The sequence below is a fragment of the Hirundo rustica genome, chromosome 23, assembly GCF_015227805.2.
Source record: "Hirundo rustica isolate bHirRus1 chromosome 23, bHirRus1.pri.v3, whole genome shotgun sequence".
Lineage (NCBI taxonomy): Eukaryota > Metazoa > Chordata > Aves > Passeriformes > Hirundinidae > Hirundo > Hirundo rustica.
The window spans coordinates 3,306,139-3,325,012 of NC_053472.1; the positions used below are offsets into that span (position 1 = coordinate 3,306,139).

At 53.0% G+C, this 18,874-nt stretch overlaps 1 protein-coding gene across 5 annotated transcripts in view; it reads right to left on the minus strand.

Annotated features, from left to right (window-relative positions):
* B3GAT1 (beta-1,3-glucuronyltransferase 1) overlaps positions 1-18,190 on the minus strand; it is a 37,742-nt gene extending 19,552 nt beyond the window's left edge. For all 5 annotated transcript variants that reach the window (XM_040085206.2, XM_040085204.1, XM_040085201.2 and 2 more), the window contains exon 1: positions 17,645-18,190. The gene's annotated coding sequence lies outside the window, so the exon portion shown is untranslated. The remainder of the gene's footprint in view (positions 1-17,644) is intronic.
* Positions 18,191-18,874: the final 684 nt, after the last annotated feature.

Sequence of the window (18,874 nt, forward strand, 5' to 3'; positions counted from 1 at the left end):
GGACAGGGCCGTAAGGGGCAGCTGGAAAGGCTGAACACCTTCCCCAGAAATGCACCAAGGACAGGATTCTGCTGCTGGAGAGGGGCTGGGAGGAAACAACAGCTAAAAAAGCCACCCAGTGCCCCTTCACAGCCCCTGGCGAGCTGCCACAGTGGGCTGGCATCACCAAACGCCCTGCTTGTCATGGCCAGCCTCCTCCAGACACAGCGCCCCAACATAAAACTTTCCTTTCCCCTGCCTCCTGCCCATCCATGCTCAATTCAGCCTCCTCCCGTGGGCCAGGCTGAGCTTGCCAGGATGGAAAATCATCCCCTTTGTGCCGGGGTGCTGCTCTGCTTCCCAGCCCCTCAGCACCAAGGAGGAGCAGGTTCCAATGATTTGTGCTCTGCTCTGTCCCCGGTGCCGATCCCTTTCCGTGTGCTCCGGAGCATCCAGCAGCTCCCTGGTCACTCAGCTGTCACTGTGGAGCTCCAGCACAGCCCACCCTGGCCCAGCAGGGAGAGCTGCCAGGCACAGGGAATGTTCCAGTGCTCCCTTCCCTGTCCCCCCGGAGCTGGCTGAGCTCCCTTTGTGCCCTGGGTGCAGAGGCGACTCAGACGCAGCGGCTGCCATGGATGTCCCCAAAGGGACACGAGCCCAGGGTGGGTCCCAGAGGGTGGTGGGTGGCTGGCAGGGATGTGGAGCCTGTGCCTGACCCCAGTTCTGGCCACGCTCTGCACCCCGAGCTGCCCAGTAACATCCAGAGAGCACCAGGGGCTCTGCTCTGCAGCATTTCCTCACTGCAAATTCCTGAAGGGATTCGCTTTTATTGATGATCCTGGCTGAAGGACGTGGTGAGAATTCCTTTGGAGCAGCTGTGAGCACTGTGAGATCTCCATCCAGAGCGTTTCAAGCTTCCCTCTCAGCACCCTGCTGCCCCCGAGGGCTCTCAGTGTCACAAAGCCACGCTCCCCCGTCTCATCACGGGCCAAAGCTGCCAAAGGTGAAATCAATTTCCTCCTGTGAACATCAGCCAGGAATTGCATGGGAGCCTGTGATTTTACACTGCTGCTGAGAGGAGTCACAGCTTTGCAGCCCGAGACAGAGGGCTTGCCCTAAATCCCCAAATTCCCTCGTTGCCAAAGCCAGGCGAGGATTTTAGTTGCTGTTTGTGGCATGAGACAAAAATTGGCCTGGGAAAAATGATGTTCCTCTTCAAGGCATTCACTCTACCCCTTCCCCATCGTAACACTAGTCTCTTTTTCCCACTGAAATTGTTTGAAACAAAACCTGCTTCATTCAGATCGTCACTTTTAAACTTCTCCTTTCTCCTCTTCCCCAGGGAAATGAAAGAGGAAGAAGAAATTTAAACACCAATTAAAACAATCAAACTCTATTTTCCACTGCAGAAAATATCCTGCCTTTTTCTTTTTGTTCATTTTGAAAAGTGAGGTGAGAGCCGCAAATCACTGGCTCGAACATAAGCAATTTTGGGGTTAAACCCCCCCTAAAACAAAGGAGTTTTGCACTGTTTTGGGAAGAATCGGGTGCCACAGGATGAAAGAGATCCGCATCCTCCGGCAGAGGGCAATGGTGTCGAGGAATGACAATACCGAAAGGGCACAGATCTAATAATAATAATAATAAAAAAGCTTTAATAAATCCTGGAGCCACGTGTTAGTAACACGCTGGATTATTAAACACTGAAGGTTCTTTTTTTAAATCAAGTTAATTGGCATCGGCTCTGACACTTGCCATAGGAAGGAGTGATTTGATCTGCAACCTTTATAGTCAGTTTTACCTTCATTCCTCCTCTGGGGCTGCTCAGCCCCAGTGTCATTAATCCTTGGTTTGCCCACACTGAAGAGAAGTGATTTAGAAAACGTTAGACTAAAGAACGGCTTGATTTGAATTTGTACCTATACATCTTACTGGAGTGAAAACGCTGTCTAGATGTGAAAGAAACACACCCCAAAAAATTCCCCAGACAAACGCAGCAAACACTTTGTTGCGCTCCAAACGAGCCAGGAAATAACAAACAAACACTGCCGAAACCTGCAACAAAAGCTTTGCAAAGGAAATAAACGCTCACACTTCGGGATGGTCTCTCCAAAAGCTTTTCCCTCCCGAAATGTAAACACAGATTTGGTTCTTTTCACTTTTGACACAGCAGCTGGGTCCGGTCCCTGCTGAAAAGTGATGCTGGAGTGGCACAAGACAGAGCTGGTCCCTCTGCTCTTCCCACCTCACCCCACAACCCCTGTGACCCCAAAACCCCTTCTGAATTCACATCCAGGCTCAGGCAGGTGCCTGGCACAGAAATCAACCCCAAGGGTGCGAGTGCAGGGATGTCCTGCGCCCAGAGGGGGAAACTGAGGCACGGGGTGGTCACAGCACAGCCGACACTGGGGACAAGGCTGGGTCAGGACATGGGGACAGCCTGGATGGGGCTGGGAACAACCTGGGGTAGTGGGAGGTGTCCCTGCCCGGGGAAGGGGGTGGGACTGGATGAGATTTAAGTTCAACCCAAACCAGGCTGGAATTTTGGGATTCTGGTGCTCCACACTCATCCCTGCTCCTTTCCACGCTGCTTGGCAGGGGATGGGCACTCCAAGCCTCTGTCTAAGATTTTCGGTGTTTGGCAGAACAGGCTTATAAAGCACAGGCTAAAAATAAAGGTAGCAATAAAAGCCTCTTGCTCGTTAATTACTCTGTAAGCCATTACTGCCGAAAAACCCCATAACTTTAATGGGGGCTATTATAAGTATAGTAGCAAAACTGTGCAGCTAATTAGTGTTTAGTTATTAAGCAGAACATAGCCAGAACTGAGTAATGAGCACACAGAATTGCTGCTTCTTGGAGGATTTAACCAGGGGTGGTGCTTTCAAGCTCAGATTCTCCCAATCCAGGGGACAAAAGGAGAGAGGATTTTCAGGCCAGCGCTCCCAGACAGCTGTGAGGGGGAATAGCCATCCCTGAGCTGATGTGTGCAGCACAAACCTTGGAGTGCAGGCCAGCAAAGAGAAGGAGAATGATCAGAAATGTTTCAGGCCTCTAGGAGAATCCTTCCAGCTAGAGGAGGCCCGGATTCATCCATGAGAATCCAAATTTTGGAGCCAATGTTGCAATGGAGGGTGAGGGTTTGCTTCATCTCTTCACCCAGTATTTGTTTCCTTCTTATAAAAATTAAAACAATTCCTATGGCCAGGAATACAGAAATAATGCATTCTTCCTTTATATATATATATATATATATATATATATATATATATATATATATTTTTTTTTTTTTTTTTTTTTAAGATCTCAGAAATTCAGAGATAATGGAAAAGCCTGGTAAGGAAGCTCAGCTTCTGGAGTTTCTGTTTTTTTCACTCAATATTTTTCTCCAGCTTCACCTACAAACCACAGCCACTGCACTTGCCTTGGCTACGGAGCCATTCCTTGTGTTTTCCAAGCTGCCACAGAAACTGAGGCACAAAATTTCCCTGACCTTGCAACAGCTGTGGCAAAACCCAACCCACCCTTCCCTTCCAGCCTGAGCCCTGTTGCCACAAATAGGATCAAGAATGCAGATTATCTCCCAGAACAACAACAGAAAAATAAAATAAAAATATTAACTGAGCTTCTCAGAACAACACTTAAATTTTAAAGCAAGCATGAGTAAAGTGGATCAAGGGAGCTCAACACAAGCACAATTAGCTGCTGGAACTTATTGCCACAGGATACTGAGAAGAACAAGAACTTAACAGGATTCGAAAAAGGATTAGTTGTGTATGTGAATAAACTGCATATCCAGAATTAGAATGAACCACCCACCAGTTCGGAAAACATGTAAACCCTTGAGTTTCGGAGCTTCAGCCAAATTTTAACAAGCATCAGAAACCTTCTCTTCTCCAGATTAATCCCTCCTTCCATGGTAGAATCAGGACAGGAGGTGTGGTGGCGCTGCTCTTATGCTGTGACACAATCCCAGGGTTCTGACAGCGAGGCCCATCTCCTGGGAAAGCTTGAAAAGATTGGATTTATCATCCTAAACGTGTTTGTTTTCCTGTGCAGGCTCTCGCGCTGCACTCATCACCGCAGTGCCCAAGCGCTCTCCAGATTCCTCCTTAACTACAGGCACTGCCCTTCCTCTCTGTGCTCCAAAGGGATCTTTTCCAAGGCTGGAAAAGGCAGGAATCCTTTCATTGAGTGATTTTGGAAAGGGCTGAACCTGGGATTTGCTTCTTGTGCTGAGCAAAGCAGGAGCAAAACGTCACAGCCTTGGCGGCAGCAGGGGTGAGCTCCTGGAAGCTGGGACAGCCTCACCAGGGAATGGCACCGCTTTAGGGACCCTTTCTGCTTCCAGAGGATGCTCTGCTCTGCCAGGATTGGCAGCACTGCCTCCAGCCAGGAAAGCTGTGGCCTGACTCAGATCTGGGGTTTGGAAACCTCTCCAGCACCCAACCCTCCCCAGTAAATGGCTGCACTTCCCACTGTTTTTTAAAAAGCATCTCTCCCGAGATGAGAAGCTGCCTGACTTACAGCCCACTTCCAAAACAGAAAGGCAACTGGGAGTTGTTTTTCTTTGGGGAAAGTTGGTGGAATTTCATTAGGGTTGCTCACGGGTGAGTGCTGGGGAAATGCTCCAGCAATTCACTGTTTCAGGGTTTCTCCATCCAAGTCTCCTCATCTGGTGACAAAACAAACCTCGAGTTGTCCCCTCTGCTCAGCTCAGACCACATCAGCCCTGCCAGCATCAGACACATTCCCAGGCTCTCTATCTCCACCTCTGTGGTCTGCACTGCTCTGAATGTTTTGTGCACCGCTGGCTGCCACGGATCTGAAAAAGTGACATTAACAAAGGATGACCCAATTTCGACGTGCTTGGGCTCAATTCCACTCCTCCATAACAGGCTTTGCATATGCTTTGTCCAAGGGGTTTGAAGGCACGAGCTGCCACGTGACGCCTCAGGGGAACAGGTGGCAGGTCACCGTCACCAGCCCTCACTTTTCCAGAGGAAAAGCCTCACCTTTCCAACCTGCAGGCCAGCAAACTGCATTTTTTTCCAGGATATGCAAGGCTGAATCATCGAGCCAAATCTGTCAAGGCTTCCTCAGGACTTTCCTTTCTCCCTCTACCCAAGGAAGCCAAACGAGTACGACGCAGCAGAACAATAAAAGGAGCCAGGCTGGTGCTCACTGATGCTGAGACAAGGATTCCATCACCTCCACCACCCCACAGCTTGTGCTGGTGATGGCTGAGAGAAGCCCCAGGCTTTTATACCCTCTGTGAATGAATGCTGGAGGATTCTGTGGGTGCCCCTGGAGCCCTGGGCTGGTGGGACACGCTGGGAGCTGCCTCTCCTCACCTTGGCACCTGGGAAAGTTCACAAATCCAAAAAATCAAATCAGACAGGAAGAGCTGTGCCCAGCGAGCCACAAGTCCCAAATTCTCAATTTCATCTCCCAAAGTTCTCAGTTGCAGACCTGGAGAGGAGACTGCTGTCCCCCCGCACCCAGTGCCAGGGTGGGACACACCTTTGGCCTCCCCTGGCAGCAGCTCAGCAGCCCCACAGCCATCAGCACTCACTTTTAATTCAACAGTTCTTCCCTACCCCCGGAAGAAAATAAATCCTGCTCCATTTAAAAAGAGTTATTAATAACCTGATTCTAATGTATAAAAGAGAAGGGGAGAGAGAAGCTCGCAGAGCTGTGAGCAAGTTCGCCCTCTCCCACTGCAGAAAGGCACCACAGGGCTCTCTAAACAACTTAGAAAGGGATTTAGCTTTTAAAAACATGATTATTCTCTTTTCAACAGCAAACATCAAATATCTTAGAGGTGTTTTGTTTGTTTTGTTTTAAAAAAAAAAAAAAAAAAGTGAAGGCATCCGAATTTTCCATCACTTTTGGAAACAGCAGCAGCTGTTTTCAGGCACCGGTCCCTGAAGACAGAGGTGAAGCAGAAACTGCTTTGCAGGAGCTGCAGCTGGAGCTGCTGGACTCTGCAATGTCCAGGCTGGGGGATGCTCCAGACACAGCCAGGAGCGATCCCTGCCCCGGGAGCAGAGGGAGGCTGTTCCTGCCGGGGGAGGCAGGGTGCTCCTGGCAATGGTTTCCCACCCTGGATCTCCTCCCTGCTCCTCCCCACGGTGCTGCTCGGAGCTGGGGGAGCTGCGAGGAGCTGCTTTGACTGTCAGAAGCACCCAGAGCAGCCACACTGGGAATTTGGGCTGAGGAGTGTCTGGGCTGTAAATTCAGGTTGAAATTTCTGCCTTATTCCAAATCATCTTCTCACTGCACAGGAGCTGCCAAGGTTCCCGGGGTGACTGCTGCACCCTGAGCCTGAGTCCTTGATCCCTTCTGTCCCAGCAGCACCACAGCACATCCCAGCACTGCAGGAACAGATTTAGGGCATAGCAGTGCCAGTCACAGTCATGCCTTAAGATTTTAGCTTTTCTATTTTCTATCTATTTGTAACCCTGCAGTTCTTTAGTGCAGAACTCCAAACTCCACACACAGTGGGAGCTGCTGCTTCCCCATTTTGCTCACACACAATTCCTCTCCAGGCCTGGCCGTCAAGGACACCTCACTGCCTCAGGCCTGAGAGATGGAAACAAAAGTGAGCTGGGGGCAGCAAACTTGGGGTCAATGACTTCATTAGCTGCAGCTGTAACTGGGAGATGAACCCCAATGTGCAAATGGCCCAAAGTGATCAAAGTGTGCAAACCCGTGACCATTGTCCATTTTGGGTGCAGCCCCTGGGGGGCTTTGTCTGCCCTGAATGTACCTGAGGGCCCTTCAATAAACAGAATTGATTTTTATTCTCTGAATTCTGTCTGGCCTCTGCTTTTAGGTAGCCCTGATAAGGCATCTGCAGGAGCATTTCCAGCAGGTTTTCACTCCCATGGCCTTTCAGGACATCTCCAGCAAAGCTCAGCGTGGCACTCAAAGCTGGACAAGAAATCAGCCACTACATCAGCCTGGAGAGAAAATTCCCAGCTCCCATCCCTGTTAGATGGCTCCTTTAAAGGGATGAGGCTCAAATCCTGATCCCTGCTCCGTGCTGGGTGCCCAAACAGGAGTCACTAATGGGACTGAGGAACTAACGTTGACCCTTTGATGCCATAGTGTGGAAAGGGAAGCAGGGGGGGTGGAATTTGGCATGATTAAGCAGATGCCAAACTGTAATTCAGCAGCTTGCAGTGCAATCAATTGGTGCTCGCAGTCCTGCAGTCCATTAGTGCAGCCACAAACCTCCACACCCTGCTGGGAAGGTCATTTTTAAATTGTCTCTCTCGTGGGTTTCCAGTCCCTGGCCAAATTGTGACCCTGCTGAAATGATCACCCAGAGCTTCCTGAGGTGCTCTCATCATCCTTGGCTCCCAGGGAGCATGAACTCCTGCCTGCCTGGGGACCTTTGATGTGTCAGGATAACCTGGCCCAGCTTCCACGTGAGAGGTGTTTTTGGCAGGGAACCATTCCTTCTCTTCTAGCAGCATAAAAGCCCGTGTGCCAATCCAATAAACCCGGAGCTGTTCCAGCACTGCCTGAGGAAATGGGATTTGGCTCTGGCAGGGAAAGGCACAGGATGAATGTACCGCTTTGTCCAGCTTCCAGCCACAGCTTGCCTCTGACTCTGGCTTCCCTGTGGCTGAGTTATTTTGGCTCACCTCACCTCAGCCTGCTCTGGAGGTGAGATGGGAGCAACTGCCCACTTTTGGCCAGGACTCACAAGGCTCAGGGAGCTCAGAGCACAGCGGTGGCACAGGCACCGACGCCTGAGGAGCTGGCTGAGCCCAGCTCTCACAATCCCATGGCCTGGAGAAGGTCATTTCTCCTAATTTTAGGATCACTTAAAGCCCAAGCCCATCCAGATCTTCTGAATGAGAAATGGAGGAGCCAAACTGGTACCTTATGATTTTAGCTTTTCTATTTTCTGTCTATTTGTGACCCTGCAGTTCTTTAGGGTAGAACTCTAAACTCCACACACAGTGTGAGCTGCTGCTTCCCGACTTTGGTCAGACACCTCACTTCCTCAGGCCCCAAGAGATGTAAAAAAATGGGTTTGGGGGACAGCAAACTTGGGGTCAATGACTTCATTAGCTGAAGCTGTAATTGGGAGATGAACCCCAACGTGCAAATGGCCCAAAGCGATCAAAGTGTGCAAACCTGTGACCATTGTCCATTTTGGGTGCAGCCCCTGGGGGGCTTTGTCTGCCCTAAATGTACCTGAAGTCCTTTCCATAAATAAAACTGCTTTTTATTCTCTTAATTCTGCCTGGCCTCTGTTTTTAGGTAGCCCTGATAAGGCATCGAAACAGAATCTGGAGCCAGAATGAAGCCGACAGTTTCACAACTCGTAACTCAGTGAGCACGAGGTTGTCACAGGAAGAAAAGCATCCCCAAGCACTGGCCCCCTGCCAGCATCACTCCCCAGCCCCTGCCCTTCCCAGGAGCATTCTCAGCCCTTGGAAAAGCTTGTCCTGCTTGGCCAAGCACCATCCTGCTGCCAAATACTCGCTGTGGTCCGCAGAGTGTCCCAGCAGCAGGGAGCTCTGATCCGCAGGTGGCTGCAGGCACACACCCCTCATCTGACACAGCCAGAGCCGCAGACGTGCCTCAGGGACACCCAGACTCCCCTGCAGGCTTTTTCACTTGCAAGGTGAGGTGCCAGATAAGCCCTTGGGGAGCTCAGAGGAACTGGAGGGGTTTGCAAGGGCTGCTCTAAGAATATTGTAATCACGCCGTAATTATGGCGCATCTCGAATCAAGCAGGCAAATCACAGCGTTATTATCGCGGCTGTCACCAGCCTCGCCTGGCACAGATCAGGCCCAAGGAGGGAGCAGGGCTACGGGAACGTCCACAGAGCTCCACCACACTCCCTTCAGGCCTGCCCAGCACACAGCCCCCCAGCCTGGCAGCTTCCTCCTTCCTAGGACCACATCTGTCCTTCCCAGAGCTGCATCTCAAGGTACCACACTTAATTAGTCAGGCTGATTTTACCTCTTTTTTTTTTTTTTTTCTTCTTTTTAATTAAACAACCATCTTCAAGCACAAGAGCAGCCCTTGTGATTTGATTGGAACTGTCAGTCTTTCAAATGTCATTCCTACAGATGACTAATCTTTAAAAACATGAGTTACTAAACTCATTGACTCAGTTGATAATGAGCCAGAGCAGAAGGGATGGTTGAGACAGAGAGGGAGGAACGAGAGCTGCCTGGGCTCTGAAAGTGCTGCATGGGGCCACTCTGCAGAATGGGCTTCCTGGGAAATCTGGCTGTGGAGATGGGGATGTGGGACATCACTGGGGACATCTGGGCTCTCCTGCTCCTCCCAGTCGCTGCCATGCTGACAGAAAAAGAGGATTTTCTGTCCCAGCCTCTCTGTGCTGGTTCCCAACATGGGCTGCCCTTGGAACAGGATTCCCTGGACTCCCTGATCCTCTCTTTTCCCACATCCACCCAGTGTGGCACAGCTTTGGGGAGCATCCCAAGCGTTACAAGCTGGAAGTGTCCCACAGCACGAGCAGCAGAGGGGGCACGTGCTGACCCCATCCCAAATGTGGGATCTTCCCCAGGTTCTGTCCAGGCTCTGCTGTGCACCAGGGCAACTCAGGCTCTCAGGTGAGTTACTCACTCTGAGCCTCTTGCCTTCAGAGCCTTCTGGAGCCAGACAAAAAGCACTGCCAGGCGAGGCAGAGACAGAGCTGGCAGCATTTTCAAAAGACAAACGGGTGGAGGAAGGAGGTGCACGTGTGGGGTGACAGCTTCTGGGGATTGCAACAAATCCTTTGCCACCGGCGGCTTCACAGCTGCCAAATTTCCCAAAGCCAAGGGGCAGTGGCAGGGACAGAGCTCAGATCCCCCTGCTCCCCTTCCACACATGTTCCTGCTGCTGCAAAACCCCCAAAACGTTCCGCAGCAACAGATTTATGGGGTGCAGCATTTCGCTGACGGGAATTCCTGCATCCTCTCAATGCCACAGCCAGTTACTCCTCCACAAAGGGCAGAAACTGGCAGCTCTCCCTCCTCCCCTCCTTTGGGCTTTATTTATAGAAAGGCACCTTTTATTGCCATTTCCCTCTTTGCTGAGGCCAGGCTGGAGGCAGGGACAGCATCTACACCTGCAGGATCCAGGCAGAACCCCCGTGCTGCCAGGGGATTCATCTCAGAGTGGTTTTATCCCCAGCTGTGCCCGCCAGGCCCCTTCTCAGCGCTCCTCTCTGAACTCTGGCTGCTGGCACCTGGGAGAATTTCGGAGTTAAAGGAATATGATTTAATGACTTTGAGTAACTAACTCCACGGAAGATGAGGCTTCAAACTGGGCCACCCAAGAGCGAGCTGAGCTCTCACCAGGCTGCTGCCCAGTCTCAGGCAGAGTTGTCCTTCCCCACACAGATTCCGACTCATCTTTTCAACACTCCCCATTTTGGCGCTTGCAGTTTTTTGTCCCTGCTAAAAATCACGTCAGGAACGATGCTCCTCCACCTGACAAACAGGAGGAAACACTGCCAGAGCCTCACAGAAGGTCATTCCAGGAGCTGCACTCGCTGGGAAGATGAATATGTCCGAGTCATGCCTGGTGAATGTGACACTATTACAAGAAAGACACGAGGAATTATTCATCAGCAGTGACTTGTGTGCCTCCAATCTCCGTGAACAGCTGCTGCTCACCCGGGTGGATCACAGCCCACCTGGATAAACCCCTGGCTGTCCCCACAAGCCAGAGCAGCCTCTCCTGGAGCTCTGCATCCCTGCAGCCTCCACAGCAGCCAGGGATGGCAGGAGGGAATATTCCTGCATCTCCGAGGCTGCAGGGAGCAGGCAGACGGAGAGTGCCATAAACTGGCTGGCAGCCTCTCAAAGGTGGCAGGCTTGTGCCAGATTATCCTTCTCTCTCTCTCTCTCCCAAATTAGAAGCAGAATGTGCCACTAGAAAGTCAGGTGAAAGCTGTCTCTCAAGGAAGAGAGAGGCCCGAAGCAGCCAGTGCCTCCCAAAAAATCCCCACAGCTCTCGGGTCCAGCCTCTGGGCTGTCCCAAACCTGCCCTGGCAGGCTTGTCCTGGGTTTGCTGACCCTCAGCATAAACTGCTGGGATTTATTTACAGCACTTGTGATTTAAACACGGTTCTCCTGCCATGGACACAGCCGCAGGAAGCCCCTCTTGGAGGTGCAGAAATGGCATCAGTACAAACATTCGCCTTCCCCAGCCCCAGAGCCCAAGCTGCACTAATATATTATAAATTTTTATATAAATATACACTTATCTACTCCTGCTGACTGCAGGAGACACAAAAAGACCAGCCAGGCCCCCTCTCTGCCTCAGTCATGCGCTTTTACATCCAAACATCACCTCTGCCAGTTTTCCAGCCCCCAGCCAGCTCCCAGTTCAGCCCAGGACTCCCTGAGCCTCCCTCCCTCCTTCCGACACCCAGCCCCCTCACAGCTCTGCCTCTCAGCAACCATCACGTGCATCTATTATTCAGGAGAAATATCAAGTTATTCATGAGCCAAAATAAGCTCCAGGTCCTGCACCCAGCCTGACAAAATCCCTTCTGCTGGGTGCTCCCTTCCCAGCCTGAGCTCAGGGAGAGGAGAGCGGATCTGCTCTGGCCAGGATCCCTCCGCAGGGATTTATGGCTTTGAGGGACAGGAGGAGCAGCCTCTCCCTCATCGTCTGCCCAATGACCACGGCTCAGGGTCCCTCCTCTGCTGCACACTCCACAAATTCCAGCCTCTCCCCTGGGCTGGAGAGAGCTCCCACAGGGACAGAGAGCTGGCAGGGCAGGGAGGGCACGGACTGAAACCACAGACCCGGGGCACGTCCAGCCACAGCTCCACAAACCAGCTCCTGCCTCCCTCCAGCATGAACCCGGGTGTGGTGGTGAGGATTTAACCCAGTTCATCCCTGCTCTGGGTCAGACCACGGCTCCTGCAGCCAGCGAGGCGCCGTGGGTGATTTCCCCCATCCACAGGCGCAGGAAATGCTCCCAGCAGTGCTGCTCCCGTGCTGGGGCACAGCCTGGGCAGGGGAGCAGGAGCAGGATGGAACGTGCCAGCTCCATGAGTGTCTCCTTGCACTCTGAGCACTCACAGCCCTCCTAAAATAGAGCAAAACACTCCAGAAGTCTTAAATCCTGCACTGGAGCGCCCAGAAATGCTGCGGCACTCTGAGGTGTTTCTGCTGTGCAAGGAAGACCTTGGGGAAAGGATTCCATGGGACAAATTCCTACCACAGGACTGTTGGGTGGCTTTTTAAATTTTTTTTTAATTTTTTTTTTTTTTTCCTTATGGATGGATGAGGCTGACATGAGCTGAAGCTGGGAAAAGCTCACTTGGATGCACTGGTCCCAGCAGGGTTCCAGGTTTATTTTCTGTGTCACAGTCTCTGGGATTCAGGTGGAACAACCATAACAGATCACCCAGCCTGTGGGACCAGGGCAGTGTCCATACCCAGCCTTTGCTTTTGCTCCTTCCCTGAAAATCAGGACTCCCCCAAGGACATTTCCCAGTGAGAACACTCCTGGCCCTCACAGAGCCTCCTCTGGGAAGAGCAACTCCTTGGGACAAGTTTCCTCTTCAGCTGTAGGAGCTGCTGAGCAGATGGAAAACACCAAGGGTGAAATGCAAGGAGCTCAGCCAGAACTCCAAGGTGGAATTTCATAGCCAGGCCCAAGGGGAGGTGACCCTGGCACCCACCCCACTGTCACACTGGCACCCACACACACTCAGGCAGCCCCACCCCTCACAGCAGCACACGAGAGCATCTCAGCCCTTGCTTGGTGCCACCAGCACAAGAGTCTGGGCTGTGCGATCTCCAGCCTATCCAAAGTGAGACCCCTGACCCTCTGATGGCGACAGGAGTGCTGCTTTTATTCACTGGGAGCCCAAGTGGGCCCCAAATCATGCTGGATTATGCTATGATAATGCTGGAAGTATTATAAAAGCTCTGTGTGCCAGACAAATCCTGGAGCAGGCTTCCAAATCCCCTCAAAATCCCGTCTTGCGTCTCTACGTTCGTCCATTCATGAAATCCAGAGCAGAGCCTCAGCACCCATCCTTCTGCTGTGGGGCTGAATGGAAGGTGAGGCAGACTCGGGCTCTTTCTCCTGGATTAGCCTTTTTTAGGCTTTTTTTTTTTGCCTTTCAGGTGCCAAATCTGCAGAGGAACCCGCAGGGCATTGAGGAATGATGTCCAGCAAGGCAACAGAGACAGATCCCGTGGCTCTTTCTCCTGTCAGAGAGTGAAGAGTGTCTCATTCTCCTGCTCCCCACATGAGCAGGGAGGTTTCCTCAGCAGAGCTGGCTGTCTTTATTCTTCTTGCAAACAACAGGAAGAGTTCATTTGGTCTGTTTTCGGGGAATTCCTTCAGATTGGATCAGCTCCACCTTGGAAATTCTTATTTTTCTTTGCAGCTTAACCTACCTGAGGTGACACCCCAATTTCAGAGCACTTAAAGCAGAGGGTTCCCCACCTTTTGGGGGTGAGCAGACTTCGCCCTCTGAGCCACAGCTTTCAATTCCCTCTCCACTGCTCTTCAAGAACAGCACCAAAATCCCTGCAGAGAAGCTTAGCTCTTGTCCTGGCTTTAGGGAAAGAGCTCAGATCCAGGCAGGAGGGGAATCTCGAGCATTTCCTATTTATTCTGCTGTCACAGCCAGGCATATCGCCTTGTGCTGCCCGTGGCTCACAGGGAGAGCAGAGCTGGAGGGATTTCAGAGGCACCACTGCAGCTGGGAAATTGCTCCAGGGCTCTGTGGTACCCGGGCAGGGCAGGAACAGAGGGAGAACAGCTGCCCAGGGCTGTGCAGGGGGAAGGAACTCACTTCCAGGATGGAAAAAACGGGTGTGGAAGGATGCTTCAAGGTGTTTTACTGCCCAGAACTGTGCAGGGGGAAGGAATTCACTTCCAGGATGGAAAAAACGGGTGTGGAAATGTATCCCAAGGTGTTTTACTGCCCAGAACTGTGCAGGGGGAAGGAACTCACTTCCAGGATGGAAAAAATGGGTGTGGAAGTGTGCCCCAAGGTATTTCACTGCCCAGAACTGCTCAGGAGGAAGGAATTCACTTCCAAGATGGAACAAACAGGTGTGGAAGTGTATTCCAAGGTGTTTTACTGCCCAGAACTGTGCAGAGGGAAGGAACTCCCTCCCAGGATGGAAAAAACAGGTGTAGAAGTGTGCCCCAAGGTGCTCTACTGCCCAGGAATCATTTTCTGCTCCTGTGAACAATGTCCTTTGGGAAGTGTCCCTTGGTACAACCAAAAAAACCCACAGAAGGAGAGGGGTAAGGGTAGGAGGAGGGCTAAACTGGCGAAATGTTTGGGACAGAGCAGTGGGAGAGCAGGATCTGTGAATTCTTTGCCCACTCTCTCGTTCCCTGGGATGTATTCTGCGGTGACCAGCACGCCGTGTCACTGGCAGCTCTTGGGGTGATCCTTGGGTCTCCATCAGGAGAAGGAGATTAATTACAGCCCCACCCCATGACCTCTGCTCAGCAAATCCCTCCTCAGCTCCTGGAGGCGAATCCAGCCCCGATGTCAACTTGCCGACCCGAACACAGAAAGTCAAGGAGTGCAGGAGGGAAAGGGAGAGCCCCTCCTCTCCCTTCAGCCCTCGTGCCTGGCACGGGTCACTTCTGCCACCACAGCAGCAAAACACGGGCAGGTGACTGGTTCAGGATCTCCAGAGGCAAAAATGAGCAGACAACACATCACAGGAGAGAAAAAGACCCACAAAGCAGCCACTGGGCACTGGACTGTTCCAAGGACTGATTCCAGAAGGAGCTTTGCCTTGGGGTGGGTTGAAGCCTCACCAAATGCTCCTCCAGCTAAACACAGCTTAGAGCTGCTGCCCACTTCACTTTTCAAACAAAGGCCTGCAGGAAAAGAGGAGGGTGAGGAAGCCACAGAGGGAGATGCTGACCAAGGCTTGCTGCATCCCCAGAAGTCAGGGTTCTTGCTGAAAAGCAGTCCTGGAATCCAGGCAGCCTCTGGCACTGCTCATCCCTGCCAGAGAAAATGCGCAGAAATGCATGAAAGGACCACATCCACTCCTCCTCTGGATTCAGATCTGGCCACTGGGTTTTGTTGGAGGAACTAAAAATTGCTTCTTTGCGCAACTTTTCTTTTTTTTTTTTTTTTTTTTTTGAGCCGGTAGAAATAGAACAAGGGCAAGCGAGAGCAAAATCATCTCCAAAGGCAAGTATGCAAAAAAACCCCTCTGAAAAAACGAGATGCAACTTTTGCCCCTTTTAAGACAGTTCTTTCATTTCCCAAGGCTTCTGCTGTGGCAACAGGAGGGGACTGGAAGGGTTTGGAAGGGTCGAGACCCTGTTTTGGGTTCAGAAAGCATCATTTTGGCAGGGAACAGCCAGCTTTGGCCAAGGGGACGGTGTATGCTCACACTCGGGTCCTGGAAGGTTTCTTGGTGAGCTCAGGCCAGATCTCCCAGAGGGCTGCCAGGAGGATGCAGCAGGGCTGAGGATGCTGAAAGCCAAGCAGCCCTGCACTCTGGAGGCACTCACAGCTCTCCTCGCCTCAGCAGGTGCATAACTGCAGAGAAACCCCGGAGAGATGCACGACAACCAGGCAGGGAGGAGGAAATCCAACAGCCCCGAGCCTGGCTGGGCTCTGGAGGCGCTGCCCTGATGAGGACAAGGCACAGACTGGCTGACCCCAGTGGCAGCTGTGACACAGACAGGGTGACAGCTCCTGCCGGGGTTGGGACACTTGGTGTTCACTGTCCACTCTGAGCCACCGCAGTGGGTCAGGAAACTTTGGGAAGCCGGGTGGGAAAGTTCTCCCTGTCTCCTCTTGTGGACATTCACACTGGGGGAGACCCTTTTGGAGACCCTCTGGTTTTTCTGTCCTGGACAGTCAAAATGTGAGGCTTGTGTCCCCTGTGCTGCACCCTGAAGCTGTCAGGGCACTGCTGGGAATCCCACAGCGTTTCCCTAGGAATGCCTGTGGAGGGGTGCAGGGAAGGACTTGAGATCCAGCTGGAATGGGAATGCACTCAGAGCCAACATCACTGCTTGCATGTTTCTTCCTCTGCTTTCCCCACACCCATAAATATTCAAACAGGAAAATAAAGTCATTGATCAGCTGCCTTCCCATTATAGCAACACCCGGTGTCCTGCTGGCTTTGGCCATTTCCAAAGCCCTTAACACGGAATTAACTCTCCTGGGAGGAACATTCTTCCTAATTACTGAATCCCTTCACCAGAACACCTTCTACATTCCCCGAGGCTGGCACAGAAACCAGAGTTTGGAGTTTCACACCGAATGAAGATATTTTCCCCATCTTTTCCCCAGTGCCTCCATTTTCCTTCCCACACCCTTTCAGTCCCACCTCTGCCAGGTAAGCCAAGAAATCGCAGCCCTCGTAACCTCACAGCCAAATCTCGGTGAATCCCCTCACTGATGTGGATGTTCAGGGTCACCAACAACCCAAGAGTGTGCAGATCAGTGCAAGAGACTCCAGAGTCTCTGCCAGTCCCTCACATGGGGCCACAAACTCTCTGAATGTTCGTGCAGGCTCTCACAGCCACTGATGGCACTCGGGGGCTCAGGATGTGCTGTCACCTGTGGGGACCTCTGGGACACGTCATTATTTCAGTAATCAAAGCAAACTCTTCCTAAGCCCATGCCAAGGAGCCTCCTGAAGGCAGGGGGAGGAGAGGGATGTGGCAGACAGCACGGAGCAAATGGATGGAGCAGCAGCAAGATCCTGCCCAGGGCAGTGAGGGACGGCCAGGCAGGAGCTCTGCTCGCTGGGAATAACTGGATGGGGGCTCCACAGCTGTAAACATCGGCCTCTCCTCGGGGCTTGCCCAAACATCTGGGGTAGGACACCTCCCAGCACTGCTTGAAGTTGTGCTCTCTGCTCCGACTGAGAGAAATTCGGAGTTTCAGGGTCAGAGACCCAGGAACTGAGTCAGAGAGAGGCCCAGCAGGGAGAGGAAAGCATCATTTGTGGGCAGCTTCATTGATCAGCACCGACTTTCTCCCTCACAATCGCTGTTTTCCATCCCCTCCCACTCCCACTCCATAACACAGAGCAGAGATCCCTCCTCAGAAGGCGAAGCCTTGCTCAGCCATCTCCTGTCCCCCCCAAACACAGCACTTGGGAAGCTTTTCCCTTTCAGCAGCCTCAAAGTTGTCTCCCAGCACCGCTGGCACGAATGAAAGCGATTCCAGCTCCCCCACCTCCTGAACCCCATCCCTTCCTGGTGCGAAGAAAAGGCAGAGGATGACCGAGGGAAGGGAACAGCAACTCCGGGTCGCCTCTTCTCCCTGCCCTGATTGTGCACGGATGCACGGAAGGGTGCAGGGCCACCGTGGTCCCCGAGAGCCCGAGGGGAGCCCCGGGGCAGGCGCAGGGTTGGGAGGGCGATGCTGGCAGGGCTCATCTCCCCCAAGCCAGGCAGCGTTCCCCAGGGAAAGCGGCTCGGTGGGCTCGGGCAAAAGGCGGGGGCAAAGTGATCTCCGGCACTGCAGCCCCCGGGACCCGCTCTGCGTCCTTTAAACGCGCTGGGAGGGGTAGGAAAAGCCGCTCGGAGCGTCTCCTGCTTCCTCCCGTTCCCTGCCCGCTGCATCCACGCATCCGCACGCCCTGTGCATAAAGGAGCTGTGTCCTGCTCGGCTCAGCCATGCAGCGAGAGGAGGCGAGAGTTACCTGATTCGCACAGCCGGAGCCGCCTTCTCTCTCCATCGCGGCCGGGAAGCTGCTCCCATTCATGCTTTAATCCCTGGGAACAGAGGCACGATTCAAAGCGGCTCCCCCGGCAACCTCCGCCTCCTCCTCTCCTCCCTTTTCTCCTGGTTTGTTGCGTCCGGCTTTGTGGTGGCTTTGTTGTTTTGTTTTGTGTGTTTCTTTTTTTAAAAAAAAATGTTTTCTTTCTTAATCCAGGCAGCAACCACGACGCTGCTTCATCGCATCCCTGCCCGTGTTTCACTGGCAAAGGAACATCCTCGGTGAGCTCGCCGCTCCTGCCTCGCCTCCGTGCGGCTCCGGCTCGCAGCTCTGCCTTCTGCAGCGTGGCGGTCGGGGAAAGAAAGAGAGGGAGAGAGGGAGGGAGCGAGCAAGCAGGGAGGAGGAGGAAGAGGAGGAGGAGGAGGCCAGCGGGATGCAGGAGGAAGGAGCCAGAGCGTGGCTGCTTTGTATCCAGAGCAGCGCGCACAAGCCTCTCCCTGCCAGAGGAGGACCTGCGCTGCTAATGGTCTGTACCAACTCATCCCGCTCCGGCAGGGGCTCCGCTCCCTGCGACAGCCAGCAGGAAAAGCCAGGGAAGGCTCCCAGATGGCCCCCGGAGGAATTGGTTCCTGCTCTCCTCACGCTCAGCACCCACCGAGCTGGCGGGCTCGGGGAGAGAGGGGATGGGATGGGATGGGATGGGATGGGATGGGATGGGATGGGATGGGATGGGATGGGATGGGATGGGGATGGGATGGGATGGGATGGGATGGGATGGGATGGGACGGGGATGGGGCAGCTCTGGCTGGCAAGGGGGCTCAGCATGCTCGGAGGAAGCTCGGAAGGTGATGAAGGTGAGGCTCCCCTGCAGAGTTGGGCTGCACTTGCACCCTCGGCTCCTCTCTGCCCGTGGCTGAGCTGGTGGCCCCCAGCTGAGCCCACACGGGCTTTAGGAGCAGTGGGCAGCACTCCTTACGTCTCATCCCACTCCCCTTCTTGTAGCACCCGCCTTTCTCCACTCTGCCATCCCCTTAGGGCTGCCCCTAAGCTACGACATCTGCACCCAGCCCAGCAGGGACACCGGACCCGTGTGTGACCTCCATCCATGCACAGAACCACAGGGATGCTCCCTCCCTCCTTAGGGACCACTTGGAGGAGGCAGGGCTTGAAAGGGCAGGGAGAGCAAAGGTCATATCTCCTGATGCTGCCCTC